This window comes from Molothrus aeneus, chromosome 6 (genome assembly GCF_037042795.1).
Source record: "Molothrus aeneus isolate 106 chromosome 6, BPBGC_Maene_1.0, whole genome shotgun sequence".
NCBI classification, from domain to species: Eukaryota; Metazoa; Chordata; class Aves; order Passeriformes; family Icteridae; genus Molothrus; species Molothrus aeneus.
In genome coordinates, this window is record NC_089651.1 from 3,020,597 (window position 1) to 3,044,146 (window position 23,550).

Sequence of the window (23,550 nt, forward strand, 5' to 3'; positions counted from 1 at the left end):
AGCTAAGTTAGCCATCAATCCCTGATAATGAGTCATTCATTTATTTAGCCAGCAGGGTGATGTCCCACTTTTCAGTGGATTATCAGTAAGAGTCGTGATTAAAAGGAAAACTATTCCTGCCACATGTTTAAACAAAGGTAAGAAAAAACTGAGCTTTCACATTGAAAAATTTTGTCAAATTTCATATAGTGTTTTTTGCAGTAATAATTTTGAATGCCATGGTAGGAAGTGGATTTGATCTGCTCCTAATCAGCCTTGTGAAGATGCAGTCATTTAGCAAAATTGAAATTTAACTCTTACTAATGTATTATTTTAGTAGATTCTTGAAGCTTGAGCCTGTTACTTCAGGCAAAGTAGAATTAATTGCACTGGATGAGTTTGAGGAATGTTTTCAACATCATATTTTCTGAAAAATCCCCTTGCCCAGGATTTCTCTCCTGGGAAGCTGAGAAGCCTCAGAGAAAAATGAAAACAATGATTATCTCATTTGCTTCTGCTGTGCTTTGCTGCTTTGGAATGTGGTTGGAGATTGTTTATCCAACATGTGAATTGTTTTGACTCAATGACCAATCACAGTCAGGCTGAGTTGGACTCTGGAGAAAGAGTCACGAGGTTTTTATTATTATCTTTTAGCGTTCTCTAAGTATCCTTTCTCTATTCTTTAGTATAGTTATAGTAGAGTATTCTTTTATATAATATAAGTACATAAAATAATAAATTAGCCTTCTGAGAACATAGAGTCAGGTTCATCATTTCCTCCCAATGATGGGGGTCTCAGAAAATACCACAGAACGTGGCTCAGTTTCTGAAGTCAACCTTTTGTCCATAACAGTGCAAATAGACCAATTCTTACAAAAATTTCAGGACTAGAGGGTGAAAAATCACCTTGGCCAGTGTCCACTTCAAATTGGTATTTATTGCTGAAGGCTGATAAGTGAGTTTTACATGGAATTGTCCCATGGGAAGCCTCTCCTGCCAGAGGAGGGAGGGAACAGCAGGATCCCATCAGTGAGCCTGTTCTTCCTCAGGGTTACAGGATACAGCCCCTCCTCACTTGTGACCCACTCTCAGCTGTTTAAGCACAGCCAGACAGGTGACCTGGAGCTGCAGCTGGTCACACTGGCACTCTGAAATATCTGTGAGCTACACACATCACGTGTGAGCTACAGGAAAAACCCCCAGAGGCACCATGTGAAATACATATGACACTGACATGCTTGTCCAAGCAGCTCCCTGCAAAGCCAGTACATCAACCAGCTCTGTCTGACTTGTATCACTCTGACATTTCATCCTTTTAGAGATGAAGAAGATACTTCATGACACTGGGACAGTTTTGTTATTCTCAGTTTTCTTCCAGATCTGAATCTCCTCGTAGGCTGGAAGAAAAAAAAAGAGGTTCATTCTCAAAACTCATATGCACAGCACGTGCTTCACGAGACCAGACTTGACTACTGGATCTCTGTGTCATGCTCAGATGAGATAAGCCTTCCCTAGAAAAAAATTACAGCAACTGAAGAAAAAAATATCATATATTGTGACATGGTCCGAGGATGAGGGAAGAGACGAGGATCTGACTCCATGTTCCAGAAGGCTGATTTATTATTTTATGATATATATTACATTAAAACTATACTAAAAGAATAGAAGAAAGGATTTCATCAGAAGGCTGGCTAAGAATAGAACAGGAAAGAATGATAACAAAGGCTATGTCTTGGACAGAGAGTCTGAGCCAGCTGACTGTGATTGGCCATTAATTAGAAACAACCACATGAGCCCAATCCCAGATGCACCTGTTGCATTCCACAGCAGCAGATAACCATTGGGTACATTTTGTTCCTGAGGCCTCTCAGCTTCTCAGGAGGAAAAGTCCTAAGGAAAGGATTTTTCAGAAAAGATGTCTGTGACAATATATTACCAGTGAAAAAAAAGTTAGGTAATATATTTCCTTTTCCTAAAATCAGACTATTTCAGCTAAGGCAATGAAACATGTTCTGCAGTCTCAAGTGCTCAGCTGCAGGCTGCAGTGCTGCTGGCTGGGACAAGCAGGACAGATGTGCAGAACTCTGGCACTTGTTGCTGCACCCCCTGTCCAAGCTGGAATGCTGCCAGTGCTCCTCAGGCTCTGTGAGGAGCAGGAGGACAATGTCAGCTGTTCCCATGGAGGGACAAGGCCTGGCCCTGGCTGCCCTAGGACAGTATTCTATACAGATTATGGCTTAAAACTCACAGATGGGAGGGGATAATAACTTTGTTAGTTATTTTGCATAGTCTGATGTCACAGACATATTTTCTGAAAAATCCTTTTGCCAGGATCTTTTCTCCTGAGAAGCTGAGAAGCTTCAGCTCCTCCATGTTTTGCTGCTTTGGAATGTGATTTGGAGAATTGTTTATCCAACATGTGAATTGTTTTTACTTGATGACCAATAACAGCCCCCTGCATCAAGGCTGTGAGCAGTCACAAGATTTTACTATTCATCCCTTTCTTTTCTAGCCTTCTGATGAAATCCTTTCTTCCATTCTTTAGTGTAGTTTTGGTATATCATTTTCTTTTAATATAATATATATCATAAAATAATAAATCAGCCTTCTGAAACATGGAGTCAAGATTCTCATCTCTTCCCTCGTCCTGGGGACCCTCAAACACCACCACATTCTGATTACTTGTTTAGAGACAAAACCATTTTAATTAGTGCTAGGAACCTTGCCCCACCTCTATTGGACTTCTATTTCTCCTTCTCTTGTATTTTTATTTCACCAGACTGCAACTTGTTCAGATTTGTTTGTCAGCAAACCTGGTATGTCAAAAAATTGTTCAACTGAGAAGCTCAATCTCAAAGTGCTTACACTATCATATAACCCAGGCAACGTTTTACTTACACCCTGATAGTTAAAATTATTAAACTTGTATCCCACCTAGCATATTGACACAGCATTACCAGGAAAGAAAGTTCATTTTGTCTACACATGCAAAAATCATGAGCTGAAAGATGTGGCAGAGCATTTTGACTGATACAGCAAAGTTCTTACGACATAAAAAAGTAGTGTGTGTATTTTTCCTGGGTGTTTTTGTTGCTGTATCTTTTTTTTTTTTTAAATAATACACAAAGTTCAGTCATTTGAGAAAATCATCATAGAGTAATTACCACACCAACGCTATTTAGCATGTTCCTTTCTCCTTCTTTCCCTGACTGAAACCCACATCAAGTAATTACATGCAATTAAACATATTCTTTCCAATGCTTTTGCCTTGTTTTCTTTTTTCATTTCACTACAATTACTGTGAATTCTCTTTTACTCATCAACTTGCACTTTTCAAGCAAATTTTCATGCATTTTATGCATCAAAAGTGCCAATACCTCAAAGAGGAGGATCTTTGTAGTCTGCCCTGATGGAGGGCCATTTCATCCAAATTTCATCATTTTCATCCAAATTTGTTCTGTGCCTCATCAAGGGTCTGATAATAGGCTCTACACAGCAGAAATAGTCAAATTGCAGTTTGAACCAGAGAATTTTTTTTTTATTTGCTGCAAAGTAGCAATTACATGAATCTTCAGCTACAGAAGGGAACTTCTCAAACAACAGTGCTGTAAATCAAGCAGTTTGTTCACTTGAGATAGGAACCTAATAAGAGAAAAATATTCTTCAAAAGAATTCATCATGGAATTTTTAGGCTGTTTGAGATACAGACTGTGTTTGGATGCTTAAGGGGGTCTCAAAAGCTACACAGGCAATGACATTGGTGCAAATAACAAACACATGTGAGTCAGCACTGACAGACATAAAGGGCAGGATTTATCAAATCACAATTGATAGGATCTTCCTAGTCTCAAGTATTTTAGGAGCACACTCTTCAGCTTCCATTAAATAACATGGTATTGACTTCTCTCTATACCAAGGATAGAAGAAACGTGCTACAGCCTCACCTAGAGTAGTTATAACAACTCCCATTTCTAAATTGCAGACCTGTCCAGTTACTAAATAAAATAGAATAATAACAGAAATATATTCAGAGACCAACAGAACTAATAAACCTTTTTTTCATGGCTTCTTCCACAGAACAGCATACTTGTTTCTCATCCTTTCCACGAACCAGTTGCCACCAAAAACATATTGGGAAACCAGAGAGCCTGAAGGAAACCATTCCTCCATGTACCTCTGTGTTCATAGCACTCCAAATACCAGGGAATTTTCCTTGAGCAGGTGAGGGTATGGTGACAGTGCACTTTGAGACTATTACTGCATGCTGCTCACAGGCAATCCATTCAAACAGACTGATTGACCTCAGCACAGCTGAGCACAGCACAGGAACAGAGTAACTCTGCTAGAGCTGCTTTCTGTATATAACAGGCTGATGAGCTCCAGCAGTGTGCTGTGTCCAGTGGTTGCCTGGCAGTGATTCCAGCTCACCTCTTTGAATTTCTGCTGAAATGGGAGGGCAGGTTGTTAGCAGAGGCTGGCACTAGACAGAAGGCAGCACTGGAATCAGCTGGAGGCTCAGGTACTCGGGAGCTCCCCACCTGACAACTCACATGTGTGTTGTTCTGCTGAAAACCCAATTTTGTCACTGGTCTGGAAAGAGGAGTATTCTCGAATCATTTTCTTCTGAGAAACAGCCAACAGTCCCATATTATAGAAAAATATTATTATCTACATGTGTGATGTGCCTTTGATTGCATCATAATTCTGAGCAGAAAAATTCTATACATGCAGAAGATCCCTGAGGCATGTCCCTGAGCTCATACTGTGGTTTGGTCAGTGTGAATATATCCTCAGGGCAGCCACTGGAGTATGGCAAGGGGTTACACTCCCTAGGACAAATGTGTTCCATCCTCAGGCATGTATGATCCAGAAAATCAAGTATAGAATCTCTTTTGTCCTTGCTTGGAGTCAATCCAGTAGTGATCACGTAACCAGACAGAAGCAAGACATTATGATTAAAACCCACAAAACAAACCAAAAGAAAAAGTAATACTTTTATTCTATATATAAACTCCCATGTACTGGCAAATTAACTGAGTGGTGTTTTCTCCTGCATAAAGGCATCCTAGCAGCAGGTTATTGGGGTTGGAATTTGCCAGGGTTTGGAAAACTACAACTTCAGTAGCTGAGATAATGCTTAGCTTACCTATATGTGCCACAAAATAAGGAAAGTGGATGATGTTAATAGATTCAATTGTTTCCCCCCTGTACTTTCCTGGCCATTTTAATATCAGAATTTCAGTTTGGTAAGGGTAAAGGGTAAAGCATGGGATGGAAGATGTTGAAGGTGTTTGGAAAAGATAACCATTTTGTCGAATGCACAGTTAATAAATTAGGAAGAGGTCTGGTGTTAATACATTTCAAATTTTTTCCTTTAGGCGTTAAACCATCTGGTTTTGTCTGAATATTGGTTTCCTGTCTGAAGTTAAAATAATGAATAGTGGATATGTTATGGACAGTGGAAGCTGAAAGTCAAACTAATTTACAGATGGATCCTGAAAACTCAGCAGAGTTAGACTACTGCAGTCAAAAGGCTCCAATATCTTATTTTCTGTTTTAACCTTAAAAGGATAGTCTGGTGATATTTCAGGTTAAAATTGAGGTTGGGATAATGATTAGAATTTTAGAAGTAAAATGTCACAAGTTCTGTACATGACTGGAATCAACTTAGTCCACACAGCTATGAGAGGGTGATACCAGCAGTAATCAATTCCTAATGTTATTGTTTCCTGTGGGTATAACGAATTATATAAACATAAATGCTCAAGAGTTAAGTTTATGTTTGGGTTCTTCAAAATACAAACTTTTAGGGATTATAATAATGCCTGGCTTTTCCTTCTTCCTCAGAGAACTGCATTGAGTTGTAATCGTGGTCAGGATTAAGGCTTGGAAAACTGAGCAGATCATAAAAGTAAGATTTTGTTTAGCTGCTACATGCTTACCGAGTTAAGAAGAATGACTTTGACAGCAGCCAGTGCCAGTACCAGGCTCCAGCTGAGGTTAGTGTTGAGACTGGGGTCAGAGCTGGAATTCAAGAATCACAATCTCATGTTTTGCAGAGATAGCCAAAAAAAACTCCACAACTTTGTGAAAGTTGTAAAGCCAGTATGTCTATTATTACAGTGCTGGACGCATGTGGAGATTGCTCTCCTTAAAAGACATGTGTACTTCTGGGAACTTCAGGTCCCTTTTTATCCCCCTGTCAAATACATATGCATACAATTTCACTATAGGTTCATACATATTCATTTTCACGAATTTGGCATGACTTTTGCCACTAGTTCTTCTTTACCAGAAAGAACTCCTAGGTCAGGTTGAGCTGCTCTCACAGCAGTGTCTCTGTCTCTCTCTATCACCCACTGTCTCCCCCCTGCTTATCTCTGTCCTTCACTGAAGCAGTTTCCCTTGAGCCTAGGCCTTGCAGTCAGGCTACACAGACTCAAAGATGAACATTTCACCTAAATCAAAATGGATTTCTACTCTGGAGAATTTCTACTCTGTCTCACTCACCCCTTTCTAGCTGCATTGCAGTGCATCCACAGATTTGGAGGTGGTTTTGTTTTGAGAGGGTACAACAGTGGTTTCCTGAGTTTGACACACATAAACAAAATTACTTTTCTATGCAGATTATGCTCATCAAGTCCTAGAGGTCTTCAAAGGCTGAACTTTGGCTTCTCAGGTCTTTTTACCCCAAGTCCAACTGAGACACATGGGGCCCTCTCACAGCTGCCTCCATGATTGGTGCCTCCAATTCCCCCCAGTCCTGTCTCAGAAAGGACTTAACATAAAATCAGCATTCTCACCTTGTAATTTGCTTTGACAATTTATGCTTCCATTCTGAATCTGAAAATAATTATCAGTAACTCAAATGGGCATAGGAAAATACATTATTTTTTCCCAGTCAACCTATGATACCGCTGAACAGTTTTATGAGGGAAAGTTTCATTTGCCTTTCAGCCATCAGGCACTGGCCAGCATTCAAGGAAGCATATCCATTCAGATGAAGAACTGGCTTGTTTCAGGACTGAGCAGCCAAATTCATCCTTGGAGTAAAACCAATTAATATTTGTAAGGGATATATGGCAGACATTAATTTAGGGCATTGTAAGAGGTAAAAGTGGTGTATTTTAGGTATCCTGGTAGGACATACCAGTAGATTATATTCTACAGAAAACATGTAAATCTGGGAAACACAGGTTTTATTATTAACTTACATTGGGGAAAAAAAAAAAAAAAAGAGCAACTGAGTTAGTAATAGGTCTATAAAGTGTTTATCTCCACAAAGAAAAACTGCCAAAGTACCCACATTTTTCCTCAGCTCATTTTAGACAGCATATGGATAGAAAAATGGCACAAATATCTATATACAATTTAGTAAAAAAAAAAGCATTGACCCTGACTGCCTTGTTTCAGAAGTACATTTTAGACCACTCACCATCAATATTAGTGCAAAAGCAAATACCAAAGGCTCAATCTCTGCCACTGAAGGCTGCATTCTTTATGGAGCCCTGTGATGACTCTGCCCTTTGGACAGAGGCAAACACTGGGAAATCCAGAGCTCCCTGTCTCGCATGTGGGGAAGAATGATCACACTTGGAGAAGGAGGCCACAGTGGAGGCACATGCCATGAAACTTGCATCAGGAAACCATTCCAGCCACTGTAACTGACAGCATACCTGGAACTGGGCTAAATTACCATCTGGATTTACCCTCTGTTGACTTGCCACAAGAAAGATAATTGAATTTTATTATTTGGGCTTTTAGGGATTCTTGGTCACAGCCTTAAAGGCACAAACAGTGCTTTAATACTTACTGGGAAAGACAATAAGAAAATAACTGCTTCGTCTTCCAATGGCAGAAATTAATTTTAAAAAGTGGAGGATGAAATTACATGCCTCAAAGACCACAGACCTTCCTTGTACTTCAAAAGCTGTAAAGCAGTGAGGCATAGAGAATTTTTGAATCAGACTGACATTCATCCACAGAATCTTGGAGTCACAGGGATAGAACTTTCAGTTATGTTTGCTGTCTGGAAAATATCAATAAAAAAGAGAAGCTAGGTAAATACCATTCAGAAGCCAGATGGCACTGAGTAGGGCACCCATGTCCACCCTCAGGATTGCAATGCAAACTCTGACCCTGTCTCCAGCAGGAAGGCATCTGCTTGTTTGGTGTGAGAGCCCATACATGAGATTCCCATACATGAAAATTATAAAGCTTTTATAGTGACAAATGGCATATTATACCACTTCAATTACCTACCTTTCGTTACTGCTATTGGACCAGAAAATATCATACATGAAGCACCTGCATTATTGAAGTATCAAAAAAAAAGTATAGAATTATAGATATATTTCCTGTAAAATGCTATAAAACACATTACATGACACCTAGATCTTTTAAGCATCTGACTAATTTTTGCTTGTAATGAAGAGTTTCTTCCTGGATGGTGCTGAATGCTGGCAGGGTGTCATGAAGCAAGGCCTTTGAAGCAGAGTTCTGGGCACATCAAGAGACAGAACGTGATCAGGGAGAGTCAGCATGGATTTATCACAGGTAAATCATGCCTGAAAAACCTGGCTTTAGCAAGAGCTTTGACACTGTCTCCCACTACAAACTTGTAGCCCAGTTAGAACATTACGGTCTGTAGAGTCTTGTCGGAACTCAGTGCATCCCTCTGGGTGTCCAGAGTTGCTGGGACCCCTGCCAGGGGGCTCAGAGACCCTGGCACAGAGCCCAGAACACCTGGGGGTTTGATTGTGACCCATGGAGCAAATTACCAGCTTTTTATGAAGACCTGAAAGCCACAGACGTTTAAGTAGTGTAATAATAAAATTATCACTAGGTGAAAAAGTAGATTTTGGGGTTTTTAGAATAGGGGTTTTGGGAACAAGATGGAGGGACTTGGGCATGTCCAGCCTTTCTTCTTCTTCTTGGCCTCCATCTTCTGCTCTGATGTTGTCACTTTTGGATTGGTTTAGAGTAGAAGCTCACTGTCTAACATAGGTGATAGGGATTGGGAAGTTATTGTAAGTATTGTAGACGTAGTTTTTAGTATAAAGAGATAACACTGGCCCAGGGGCAGGCAGAGTGCCTTGGGCTGTCTTGCTGAATGGACCTCAGCAGGGCAGGAGAAGGAATTTTATAGATAAGAAACAATAAACAACTCTGAGACTGAGAAATGAAGAGCCCTGACTCCTTCAAACGTGCGGGCTGAAACAGAGACTTTTCACGTGTCTCGGGGCTGCAATGAGCTGCAACCAACAGAGAGGGTCTGTCTCGACTGACGAGTAAAAAATCTGCTTGGCTGGAGGGTTTGGACAGCAGCAACGTTCATTCTCCACCTGGCAGGGATCTTGTGTCCAAGGGGTGCCTCGGGAGCTGTTCTGTGACCTCTCCTGGTCCCTGTCATGACCAGTGCTCAGTCGCCTCCTCCAGGGCTGAGGAAGGGATTGTGGAGCTCAGCAATGGCTCCAAAGGAGGGAACAGCTGAGGGTGGCAGCAGGGCAGTGCTGCCACCCAGCACCTGGAGAAGGAGCTGGAGAAGAGCCAGCTTCTTGGAGCACTGAGCAGCAGCTTTTGAATACCTGTGAAGAGGTCCTCAAGAAGACAGAGTGAGGCTGTTTGAAGGGCTGCCTGGCAGCAGGATGAAAGGAAACAGGTATCTGCCTCTGATGATATTAATTCCATAATACATGCTCATGCAGGAAACATGAAAGGAATTAATCCTCAGGTTTTATTGAATGGATAAAAAAAACCTTTTTGTGGCTTTACAATCTGTCATGCATTTCAAAATGCTGTACTCAGGGGATTTGACATAGTTCCCACAGGCTGAAGGCATCCAAAGAATTAAGAAATTTTTTAAGTTTGTCTGAACTACCATTTTTCTTCCTTGTCCCCTAATCTGCAGTGCATAAAGTTTGTCTCTAGGTGTGGATATGAACCACGGTTATTACATATATCTCACAGTGGTATAAATATCAATTTTCAGCAAAATAATTGCTTTATATAGTCATGTTGTATTTCTGCACTATATTTGCAAAATCATGTTTTAGGAATCATTTGTCAACAGAGTCTCAGGGAACAGAGGCTTACCTAAAGAGTTTGATTCCTTTTAACTTTTTCTGGTTTGGGAGGAAATAAGCTTTGGGGTCTCCAGGATTTGAAGGCAAGCTACTCTTTTCACTTTCAAGTTTGGGCCCTTGCTCGCTCATGTGAATTCTTTTCCAGCTGTGAAAGGGCATTTCCTACTCCAGCCACCAAGCTGAGAGTTAAGAGGCAAATTTTACATTAGAGAAGAAAGCAGAATAACTTTAAAGCTCAGAGACTCTCCGACCACTGAGAGCAAAGAACCACTTAGCCGAGATCAAGTGACAGTGGAATCAGCATCAGCAGAAGGAAAACACAAGGAGAGACTTCATCATCTGCAGAGACCTGACAGTGCCTTTGAGTACCTAAAGGGGCTCTAAGAGAGCTGGAGAGGGACTTCTTACAACAGCATTGAGTGACAGAACGCAGGGGGTTGGCTTCAAACTGAAGGAGTGTTGGATTATATCAGATACTAGGAAGAAATTATTTACTGTGTGTTGTCATCTTATTGCAAAAGCTCCATACCTTCTTGGTGATTTCTCATGAGCAGCTCCTCACAGCACAGCCAACAAACTGCAGCTCTCTCCTTACCCAGCTAACCCACTTTTTATAGCACTCATCATCATTGGACAGAGCTGTGGCCTGTTAAGGGCAGGCCCATTCCTAATCTTTGGTGATCAGTACAGCTGCAACTCCTCAGGTGTGAAACTACCTTCTGCACTATCTTTCTTTTCTTACCTTCTATCCCCCCACAGCTGTGAGGCACTGGCACAAGTTATCCAGAAAAGCTGTGGATGCTCCATGTCTGAAATGTCCAAGGCCAGGTTGGATGGGTGCTGAGCAACCTGATCTAGTGGAAGGTGCCCCTCCCCATGGCAGGAAATTTGGAACTAGATGGCCTTAAAGGTCCCTTCAAACCCAAAGCATTCTATGATTCAATGATAATTTGGAATTTAACAACAGTTATATGATAGTAAATGATGAGACTGGGTTAAAAAAATCTAGTGATTTTTGCTTACCTTCTGCAATTGCAACCAGACCAACTAGGTGAAGCAAATATTTAAATACAGGAACATAATACACATTATGTCTTTTAGATTTCAGAATTCTGAAACAAGAGAGGGTTCTTTGATCAGATGTATGAAACCCATTCTTCTTTGTAGATAAGAAGTACAAACAGGGCTTAAGTGGAGTAGCACTCTCAGGTTTCTGTGGTTGAGATGACCCCTGAGGTGCTAGAAAGTCTCTTTTTATCCCAGCCCTGCAACTGAAGAAGTCGAGATTCATTGGTTCTGCTTTTCAAGGCTGTTTATTTTCTCTCATCCATTCCATTCCTTCTCTCACCTGCTGAGATCTGTCCAGCAGGTTGGGCTGTGGCACAGTCCCTGCCCTTGGGGTGGTGTTGGCTTTTTATACTAAGAACCATGTGTACTTTATTTACAATAATTTTCCAATACCCATCACCTATGTTAGACAGTCTGTCTCTACCCTAAACCAATCCAGAAGTGTCACCATCACAGCAGAAAATGGAGGACAAGAAGGAGAAGGACAGGACATGCCCAGATTCCTCCATCTTGCCTCTTGAACCCCCATTCTAAAAACCCCAAAATTCTACTTTTCCACCCTGGGACAAATTCACTATCATTCTACTCAAACCCTTGTGGCTTGTAACTCCTCACACAAAGTTGGGAATTGTTTCCATGGGCTAAAATCAAAGGCACAGGTGTTTGTGACTCCCTGCCAAGGTCCCTGAGCCCCTGCCAGGGTCTGGAGTCCTCCAGGGCAGCCAGAGGAATGTCCTGGGCTCTGACACAGCACATTCATTCTCTGCAGAGGAAAGTGTTCTATCAAAGGCAAGCTTTTCTTAAACAGATGACTGAAACACTGCTGTAGTTATTTGTATAATACTCTTCTTCCTGTATCCTGTATGCAAATTTTTATAAAACTGGGAGCTATTCCATAACTAATCCAAAGTCAACAGTTACAAGGTCACATCAATGCAGTACTGGATACTTACAGCAAAGTGGGGAGGAAAAAACCCTCACAGGCCATGATAAAGTGAAAGGCTGAATTTTGCTTTCAAAAAGCCAGTTACACTGGGTAGGTTTTTTGATTTTCAAAGATAGCAATGGCTTCTTACTATATATCAAACCCCATCTATTATGTCCCCTGCTGTTTATGCTCTGTTTTGAGAAGCAGAATCTCTGTTTAGAGATAACATAGGTGTTTGGAGAGATCTGGACACGCTCTCACAGACATACTCAAGCTCCTTGGTTTGGAAGAGAAATCTTGGAGATCATAAAAAGCTCAGGGGAGATCACAGCATGGGCCCCTGATGAATGGGTGCAAACAGCAAAGTCTCATGATGAAAAATATCATGATAGCAGATAGTCCTGCTCCTGTCAGGACTGGACTGAACTTGGTGGTGCCAACATTTCCTGTTGCTTCAGGATCCTCCAGTTAGCAAGGCAATGAAATAAATTTACTCTTTGTATTTCAGCCATGGCTTTGTGGTTGTTCTGGCTGCCTGCCTGTGTCAAATCACACAGGAACCAAGTGCTAAACTTGAACAACATCTTTAATGCACAGAGCAGTCTGGTTACAAGGAGCAAGCCAGCTTTAGACCCAGTAAAAGACACTGGTTTATGCTCTTCTGATTGCAGTCCAACCCTACTGCTTCCTTCATTCCCTTTTCCCTACAGTAGCTGAGACTTGGTTCAATTGACTTCTCCAAACCCAGGTGGACTTTATCAAATCTCTTTCTATAATCTGTCAGGCACTTCTAATCACATTAGTGATTTCCCATCATACAACATCAGTAATTATATTATTAGACTTGGGTTGAGGGTTTTTTTCCCCAATCTGATATAAAACTGCCTCTGCATATTAATAACATTTCTATCATGAGACTTTAATGAAGCAGAATATCAATGAGATGTGATGGCTGGAAAACTGTTAGTGATATAAAAGATGTTCATTTGGGTATAGTCATGGCACTATTAGAAGTGGTTTCCTTACAATGAGAAGAAGTCTCTGTCCTTTTCTTCCCTTTCATTTCCCTCCGTGTGGGACAATTGTAAAACTTTATTTATAATTCATATGGAGAATGATTAAATAGCTTTCATTCTCTGAGTGTTGAAAAACTCTGCAAATCACAAAGGCATCCACTTGGTAAGAAGAAATTACAGTGATATTGTCTCATCCTCAGCATCATTTGTTACTTTAAAAAACCGAAGAAAGTATGTCAAATTGTGGCAGAGACTGTAGCTTTATCTAAAATAAACTTATTAAAGAAGACAGTTTTTTATTAGCAAGTCAGAAACCAAATGATTAAACAGCTTTCTCTCTTTCTGAATACCAACGAGAAATCAATGTACATTATACAGCTGTGGCAGCTGAGACTCCAAAAGATCCAAGGACAGCATAAAGACTGTGATTTACTGAAAATATTTCACCCAGGCAACAGCCATAAGATGAAGTCTAGTTTGCCCTCATAATACATTCCCTTGCTCTTTTCAATATTAATTTAGAAAACTTACTTGCATAAACTGTAAAAAGGTGGTAGTCTTGTTACAAATCCTTAATTGTTGAACTAAAAAGAATTGTTTCTCTATCCTAAGCAGGAATCTTCGCTCTATAGAAAGCTTCTTGAAATATCATGTATTGCTATTCAAAGGCAGGCAATGTTAAAACTTTTTTATTGGTGGTTGTGACAATTGCAGCAATAGAAAACATAACTGCAAACAGCTGTGTTCCTGTAACCTGCCTGCAACACTCAAGAGAAAACATGACAAAAAGTGTGTGTTGAGCCAGTGATCCACCCACAGGGGTTCCCAGCATGTCAGCTTCGTGCAGATCTTCATGGATGAAGTGACAGAGAATCTGGATCTACCCATTCACATGATTAAAGCATGATTTCCATTTAACATTACTGTGAATGGACCTATAACATACAGTTGCACACCTGACAGCTAAAGCACTTCAATAAAACATGCAGGGCTTTTGGTTTCTGGTAGTTTCTTTTTTTTTTTTTTTTTATTTTGTGCAAAGATTCCAAATGGGCCACAGGAATTAATTTTCCTTAAACATAAATACAAAATTTTTACACAGTTTCACAAGTTATCTTTGGTCCACTTTTTCATTTGCTGGATATAAGCTGGTAGAACTGGAAAAAACAGATAAATGTGGGGCAAAGTAGATAAAATTCAAAAAGTAAGCAACAGAATGGCAGAGTTACATCATGGAAATAAAAAGATTCTGGATGATATATATTAATCACCACAAAATAAATATATTTTTAAAAATCAAATTATTACTAGAAATCATATTCATTCTATTACTCTAATTTTATTGATATAATCAGAAATTATTTACCATTATTTATTAGCATATGACCTGAACAACATAAAACAGTATTACTCACAAACCAGTGCTTTTCTGGATGGTTTGGGGCAAAGATTCATCTACACCATACAGCTAATGTACCTTCCACTAGCCAGTATCCATCTAACAGATGGGAATCTTGAGAGGCCCTGGATTAAATAATTATACTGTAGGTGATAATCAGGTAGGAAATATTATGCCTGTAGACAGACATCAAGACAAGCTGCACACTGACTTATGGCATGTAAAATTGTACCAGCTGAAGTGCAGCACAGTTATGTCAATGGAGTTTAAAGATGCAAAGCAGAACAAATGTTTGCCAGTTCTAGGTGATAGATTTTATCCAGGTCAAATTGCAAGTCCAGAGAGCATGCAAACACTCAAGAACGTGCATTTAAGCTGCAAGTATTTATAGTGTGCAAAGATAAAAAGCTTGCTAGTGTGTGCCCCTCATGCCTTCTCAGCTTTTTAAAACAACATATTCACCATTGATGTCAGGTGAATACATCCAGGCTGTGTCTGGTCTATTTTAGGGAAAGAGATAAGGGTTTTTTGTTGTGGCTCTGGCACATGTCCATGCAGATGAGCTGCTGTACTAAACCCAAATCAGGGTAATGGAATCAGGACAGCCCCCGTGGAAGGGAGGAATGATGCATCTGACTTTATCTTATCACAAGGCTAATTAATTACTTTATTATACTATATTATTCTATACTATGTTACATTATATTACATTGCATCTAAACTGAATCTGCCAAGCACTCACCCTGCTCACAGTGCCCAGAATCTCATGGCTGTCACCCACAGTCCCCACAAACACACACACACCTGACCCTGGCAGGCCAAGGGGACAGAACACCATCACTGTGGGTGAACAGTCTCCACATTGCATTCTGCTGTGGCACAGCAAATGAGATAAGAATTGTGTTTTCCCTTTCTCTGAGGTTCAGAGAATGTGAGTCTCAGAAATCCTTGGGAAGAATTGTGCCTTGCTTTTCTCTGTGAAGAGAAATGTGGCAACGCTGGGTAATCACATTGATGTAAAATGGCCTTGGGTGCTGGCTGAGCATTTCTTGAGGCATTGCTGCTTGGTCTGAGCCACCTCTGCTAGGAAGCACACTTCTGATTTGGGGTAGTTTCCCTAGCAGGCAGGATGACACCTCAGAGCCCAGTTTAGTTGAAGTCTACACCTACGTGTACCACACAGGTCTGAAAGGGCAAAAGTAAAATTAGTTTCCAACAAGGAGACCTCAGGCAGCAGACAGACTTTGCAGCTCTGCTTTGCATACAGGGCTTTAGCTGACTATTTTCCTCAAAAGTGGAGTGCAGTCATTGCTGTGTATCAGAGTTTTTGCTACCCTGACAGCACAAGGACAATAAAATTTCCTAACTGGCTATACCAGCTCTTGTCCTCCCCTGGCAGCCCACAGAAACTCCCAGTGACCCTGTCGAAACTGCATTTACATCTTGCAGAGGAACAAAAAGGTTTTTCTATCAAACCATAGCAGAATTCTTAGAAATGTAGGAAATCCACTATAATTTTCAAAGGCAATTATAATTTATTTTATTACAGTAGATAGTAAAATAATTTGAAAAGGTTATTCCCACTTCTGTGCATTAGAGCCATTTTATCTCTCATGTTTCTTTAGTTTCTAAGTACAATTCTAATATCCAAGTAATAAAGTCCTGTTCTATAGAATAGTTGTAACTATTAAAAACACACAGTGACCATGTCCAAAACTTGGAGATAGTCAATCATCATCATGAAAAAATCTCATACGTTTCTAATGAAATTTTCAAACAAAAATATGGAACCTTGAAGAAACAGGATAATTGTTTATCTTGCAGTATATACATTATCTTTTTTCTATGGAAGTTTAGGAAAAGCAACTGGAAGCAAGGCCAGACATCTGACTCATTCCTGGAAGAATATGAATAAGGACTCCTCATGATTTCATTTGATAGGATTGTCACTGGCTGGAATTACTTGCCAGGCATATAGGCCCAACTCATGGGGACATCACTCACATTATTATAGAAATAATTAATATTATTTTAGGGTTAAGAATAGTGAAGGATTCATTCTCTTAAACTTTGTCAGGTAGCTGTCTTTGCAGTTGCAGCAATAATGAAATCAAGAACATCATTTTAGTGGTTTTATATAGAGATACATAAGAATATACTGAACAGACAACTACAGATAAAAATATATTTGAGTACACACAGACAAGTATCTTTACATCATAAAAATTATTAATCCCTACATATTAAAAGTAAACTAAAAATCCCATAAAACACTTTTTTGGAGCAAGTCAAACAGAGCAAACATCCCCAGTCTGGAAACGACAAGACACACAGTATGTGCATAGATGAAGGAGATTAAAAAAACACTTATCAGGAATACGCTGCAAGCCAGAAGGCTGCAAAAAAGCTTATACAATGAAGCTCATGTTAGCTGTTATTCAGGACACCTAAATTTAGGGAAATATTCAGAAAATAATTAAATGGGGCCTGTATGATTTCAGGTTTTTGACAATGTGGTAAATGGGCCTTGCTTATGTGGTGATTGAAGAAACTTCAGAGAGGGTGACTGCAGACATGGAAGGCAAAACTGAAACAAGTAACAGTATGTTTAACAAGTTAAAAATAAATTGGTTTAGAGCTTGTCACGTCCCAATGTTCTTTCTCAATACATGGAAACACTGAAGAATGTTAGCACAAGAAGAATTTTTACAGCTAAGAGGACTAAATTGCAAAGGGGAACTGAGAGGAAGTAGAGTGCAAAGCATGACTGAGGAGTAACTGAAAGACATGAGAAAATGTGGGAAGGATTGATTAGAACAGACCACTGATCTATAAAATCCTGAACTTGTGAAGGAAAATAAGTATTAACATTGTACAAAAAAAACATAGTGCAAAAGGAGCCTATAACACTACAATATCAGCTAGTTATTTTAAAACTAATGAAAGCACTTGAGAAATAGTGATGGGTTTCAGTACATGGCCTGACATGTCTGATACTGTGTTCTTTGCAGAAAAAGCCAGTGTTGCATATTGACTGGTAAGAGTTTGGTACAGACTATTTTATTTCCCTGTATGAACATCACAGAACAGGGAACAAGTCTCTTGAATTCCTTTTTCCCAAACCATTTCTGATGTCATTCAATGTGTCTGATATGACTGCAGCAGTGTTAGTGGGATGGAAACACAAGGATGTCTGTACTGAAGTGAAGTGCAGGTCTGGGCCTCACCTGATAGCAACTCAAGCCAATTTCCTTTCCTCATGTTCTGCAATTGGAATGCTGAGAAAACTTGAGCTTTCTCTGATCCAGCAGCCTTCAAGGGCCTAACAAAGACAAAACACAGATGCTATCGGGAAAATAAATTATCTGTGTATTTAGTGTCTAAAGCAAAAAAGTAATCAAGAAAAATGTCAACACATAATAAAAGGTAATCCAGATTGCCAATTCTTTTGTGCCAATTCTTTTCATTAAGCAGTCTAATGTCAAAATCCACATTAATGTTTGAAAAGCTGTTCTCTGAGATGAACCTAGAATTCCCCAGGCAGCAATGCAGTGTGACTTGTATGATTTACCTCCACTCCAAAAATAACAGTAAAAGGCTTTGAACAATTATTCAGCAGTGTCAAATATCTATTACTTAGTCCTTGCAAATACTTATAAAGCCCATTTTCTGGTGGCCAAAAAGTGGAAAAATCTGAATCAATTTTAAAAAGCAGGTCAATTCATATAGTTGCCTAAGCTAGAAGTTAAAACTTTTTGGAATCCCATTTTCTGTAAATTTCATGGACCTAATGAACAACACCACAAAACCTTTGAACTTACAGCATTGGGAAAGCATCAGGGAAAATAAGACAGATGTTGTCCTGCCTACCACACATGAAGATCATGTTATCCTCACTGTTAAAACCCTCCAGCCACTTAAATGGCAACCGGAAGGTGGCAACACAAGTGTCATCTTTGTTTGGTGCCATTTATGCAGAATATAATGAAAGCATTTCTGGAAATACTGGGAAATATCTTCCAAACTATGGTCGGGAACTTTCCTATCCGTGAAATGCCTAAAAGTGAAGAATCTATGTTAAAACACTGCTATGCTAATGTGCCAAGGGAACGATGTCACACCAAACTACCAGCAGATGATTGGAAGGATGGTCTCATCAACAGCTCCTGCTCTTCAGCTGCTGTTTGTTTCTATTCCACATCTCCTGAAACAACACACTTAACATACAATATAGGCTTGGCTGACCAAGGAAACACTGATATGAAAGAGCCTTTCAGGTGGCTCCTGATATTTGCTCTGCTTTCTAAAAGGGAAAAAAAAAAAAAAACCAAAACATTTTCCTTGGTTTTATTACTTATGTTCCCTATTTCCATCCTCATGGTTAGCATATGTGGATACATATGTGGTATTATTGTAATGTGTTTTAATCACAGTAAGAACTGGATTCAGGAGATGTAATTATGAACAGGACCGAACAGAAAGATTACTGCAACTAATTCTCAAAAGAAAATATGTGTAATTGTTGATCTATCTTGACTTTGTCCTGTTGGGGATTCACAAAAGGAAAAGAAACATTTTAATAATATTTAAGTGAATAAGAATACAACTTGTATGCTTGCAAGGCTCAAGACAAGAAATAAAATAATACCGTCCAGCTCTTAACATAGCTTAATATTTAAAACACTGCCTTTTTGTTTGTTGAGTCAACAAAAATTAATATCAATGAACTTGACATCAAATACCATGATGTAACACTTAAATAACATCATAATCTCAATGTATCCAGGAGGCTAAGGAAATAAAATTCGTTGCTGTCCATGGCTAAAGCATTTGCTTTTTTTCTTGGCTCAAAAAGAGATTCATGGGTTATGCATACTCACTTTTTCAGTGTTGCATTGATCATTTAATACAAATGCTTCTCCTGAAAATTGGGCTGTTTTCCAGACTGTAAATTAATCTTCCAGCTTCACAATTAAAGACATCATGCTGAAGAATGAGGTAGGAATGCTGATTTACATTCAGCAGTTGTATGACTCATAGATACGATTTACACTATCTCTGCCTCCTCAGCAGAAGTTACAGGCAGTCTCCAAAAAAATCTTTGTCCACCAGGTTTGTTATCACTCTCCCTGCAACACCTGTAATGCTTCAGATAGCAGGAAACTTGCTAATATGAGAAGTAGTTTCCTTCTTTATGACCTATTATAAAAGCCAATTAAATTCTTATTGATAATATCAAACTGAGAGTCTTGAAGACATATTTATTTTACTCAGGGGATTGTCACACCAGAGGCAGAACCTGGTCCAACTTTCTTTTCCACTACAAGCAAATAAGTCCTTGCCAGAAACAGCTCTTCTGAAAAAGCTGGCATGTATTCATCTTCAGCCCTGTTCAGTTCTGGATCTCACTGTGGAAACTGCCACCAAATGTTAATTAGAGAGAGCCCAATTCTGGAGATGCTGCTGCCTTTGGAACAGAGGCAGAACTTGACCGGTGTCTATCATTTGAAAAAAAATGGAAAATGCCCCAAAAGCCACATGTGAGAACCCATAATGGATGTGCAAGGACTTTCAGCTGTGACCTCTCCACCTAGGGCGGCTTTGCCATCTAGAGTGGAGACCTGCTGCTCTTCAAAAGTAACCTGGCAGCTTCCAGGCTCAAATCAGAGTAGGGGAGGGGTGGTAGGAGGAAAGATGAAGAGGAGAGTCCTGCATCCTCTGGTCAGAGTGGGAATTTCCAAAGTCTGTCTGTGAGGATTGCAAAGTTATAGGCCAGTGAGGAAGATCTCAGAACAAGTTGTTGGTAGGGATATTTTTCCTATTTCTCCTCACCTGGGAGACCAAGGTTTCCAGACCCAAGGCTGTTTAAATAGAAGGTGAAGGAAACTCTTGCCAAGCTGGGCTGATCTGGGATAGCGTAGCAGAATTTTTCACAACCAGCTATGCTTCTGACATCTGGTTCAAACAAAGGCACTGCAAAAGCTTCTGTGAGGAGAAAACTGCAAACAAAATGAAATTTCAGCTAATTTGAGCAACCTGACCTAGGTGAAGATGCCCCTGCTCACTGCAGGTGGGTTGTAACTAGCTCACCTTTATAAGCCCCTTCCAACCCAGAAGTATTAATTACTTTAAAAGTATATGGTAGATGGTTTAACTGCATTGAACTTAGACTGTGACTGCTCACATACTCTCTAGACAGATATTCAGTATGTATTTTTGGATAACTATGTTATCACAGGATCAGAGAATATGCTGAGTTGGAAGGGAGCCATCAGGATCATCAAGTCCAAACCTGGCCCTATCCATCACCATTTAAGTATGCATAAACTTCTAGAATAAATAATGAACCCTTCTTGAAACTAGGCAAGAGCAAGGAATACATTTAAGGTTTAGTCCTTATACATGGTAGAACATGTGGAATTTCAAAAGGTTACAAACATTTTTTTAATTAATTCCTCAGAGTTACAGAAAGTCTATAAGTAAAATCATAACTCCCACTGAATGAGCAGTATGCTTTCACTTGAAAAAATTAATACAGTTGCAACTGCTATATAACTCAGAAACATGCTGTGCCAACACTGGGCCCTTCTTTTAATCTCTTTCACCCCAAAACTGAAGGAAATTGAAAGAAATATTTAAGGATTGTAGGCATTATAATACCAACATCATATTCAGCTTATTAAACCTCTTCTTCACTAAGGTTTAAGATCCTGCTGAATAGCTCATCACTTGTCTGTAGTTAATGTACTTTTGGTGCACTTTGACATAATTCTAGAAAGGATAAATGAAACTTATAAAGGCTTTTGGTGCTTAAGAACAAGTATTAACATAATTGCTCTAAAAATATTTAAAGGAGCTGAAGGTCACTTGCTGACTCTTCATGTCTAAGACTATAGTGCAGTTGGCTTTTGTCTCTTGACAATGAACTGATCAAGACTGTTGCAATATCTAGATATAAATGTCTGCCAGTGCTGTGAGGTTAGGGATTTATCACAGGATTTTCCTTATCATTTCTTGGTTTAACTCCATTAATCATCCATTCATATTCATGAAGTAAATTTGCCATCATGTACAATGAGGTTTAATTACTAGATTTTTTTTTTCCATTTGTGGAAGGGACAATTCAGATTTTTTTCAGTTTTCAGAAAATTACAGCATTTAGATTAGAGACCGACATACAAACCCTTACAGATATCTAACATTCAGAACTCTCTATGGAATACAAAAAACCCTATCATTATTTTGTTATTTTAGTTCTGCACAGTCTTGCATACCTGCTAAGAAGCACTGATGAGCTAATAGATCTCTCACACAGATTTCTGTTTCATACTAGATAAATTCAGAGTTTATGCAAAGGATGTTAGATTCAGAGGTTTGAAAAGCAGCTACTGCTCCCACTAAGATAATTAGAAAATCTTGGCATTCGGTATTTTACAAAATCAGGAACTTTAATGTGGGGCTTTTTGAGGCACAAGAACTACAGGGATTCCTGAACAGCACCTTTGAACTAGTTACAGCTAATTTTTTCAGGGGCAAATTTTGCTCTCAGTATGTAGCAATTAGATTCTTAATGCTAGTATGCATATAAAAATATATTACAGATCAATGTACAGAGAAGAATTTCACTCCCTATGCATGATGAATCTTAATTGCATTCTCCTCCAAGTCTTAGATCTCCCTATAGGAGAGCTGCAATCACTCATTTAGATTGGAGAAAGGGCCACTTGTCTGAATGGGTTTCATAGCAACAAAATCCTGTCACATCCAGTCAATAATGCTGCCACATACTGGCCTAATGAAATACAAGTTTTGTATAAACAAAAAGACACATTTTAGGCAATATGTTGTATTCAGTTGTAAGGGAACACAGGTCATGGTACGTGGCAGTTACTCTTTGCTTTCCATCATCAAAGTGCTTCAGAAGCAAACTAATTAATCCTCTAAGTAATTAATACTAATTATTTAGTGGATGATAATTATGGTATTCTATTGCTTTAAACTAATTAGTTGTAAACATTTTAATGATATGCTATAATGTTTTATATGCAATTGCTATGGTCTGCTGGGTTATAATGTGTATCTTATGATATTTATTCCCAAGTGGTCCAATGGGAATTTCTATGACCTGTAGCAGATGATCAGATGAAAGGAACACGGGTTACAGGACCAGGTTCACAGCAGCATTCATCTGTTGGGATTGCCATTACAGTGACTGGAAGCCACAGCAAAGAATAAAGTGTTTAGTGCTCCTTACCCCATGCCCAGAAACAGTGAGGAGTTCAGGATGAGGGGCTGGAGCTCGGCGTGGTAATGCACAGCATTCCTGAGCAGCTGTGCAAGGATGCCCAGCAGCCCCGCTCATGCTGTTAATGAATGCTGGACATAAATCAGCTTTAGGACTTAAGGACATAAATTCATGGGAGCTTTCTTTCTTTTTCTTAAATCCAGGAAGGGCAATTGCCTTGTATGACTCGGTAAGTAAAGAAAGAGAGACTCCCAGTCAGCAATGGGTGTGAAGAGCCACACAAAGAGAGACTGCAAAGCAGAACCTCCTGTGTGGCAAAGAGGGAGGGCACTCTCTTGTCTGCATGGAGATAAGGGCTACAATCCACCTTGTCAAAGGGGAATCAAACTGTGTCTCCCACGTGCAGCAGGAACCTCTTACCCTGCACCTTCCAGGCATGCTTTCAGCAGAGCTTTTCCAGGGGATTCCATCAAGCCTTTTCTGTGGCTGAGGTGGGAACTCAAGTGCCTTTTTTGTGAGTCCCAGCAAAGCTGAGGGATGAGGAAGGCACTGAGCTGCTCAGCACTGCCAAGGCTAAAGAACATCTAAGCACATGCTGGAGACACTGGCAGCTTTTGCCTTTGACTGTTGCTGTGACAGTAAACACCTCAGCATCCCTTGAACAGCAGTGCTACTTCAACAGCACAATGAAGCCAAGTATTAGCTTTCAAGTGTGTTTCAACTAAGAAAAGCACTGTGTCAGAAATTACTTCATAGGCCTCTGTGTTTTGTTCTCCCCCAGTGACTCTACATCAAACCCAATGGGCTTGCAAAAAAAATTTCATAATGTC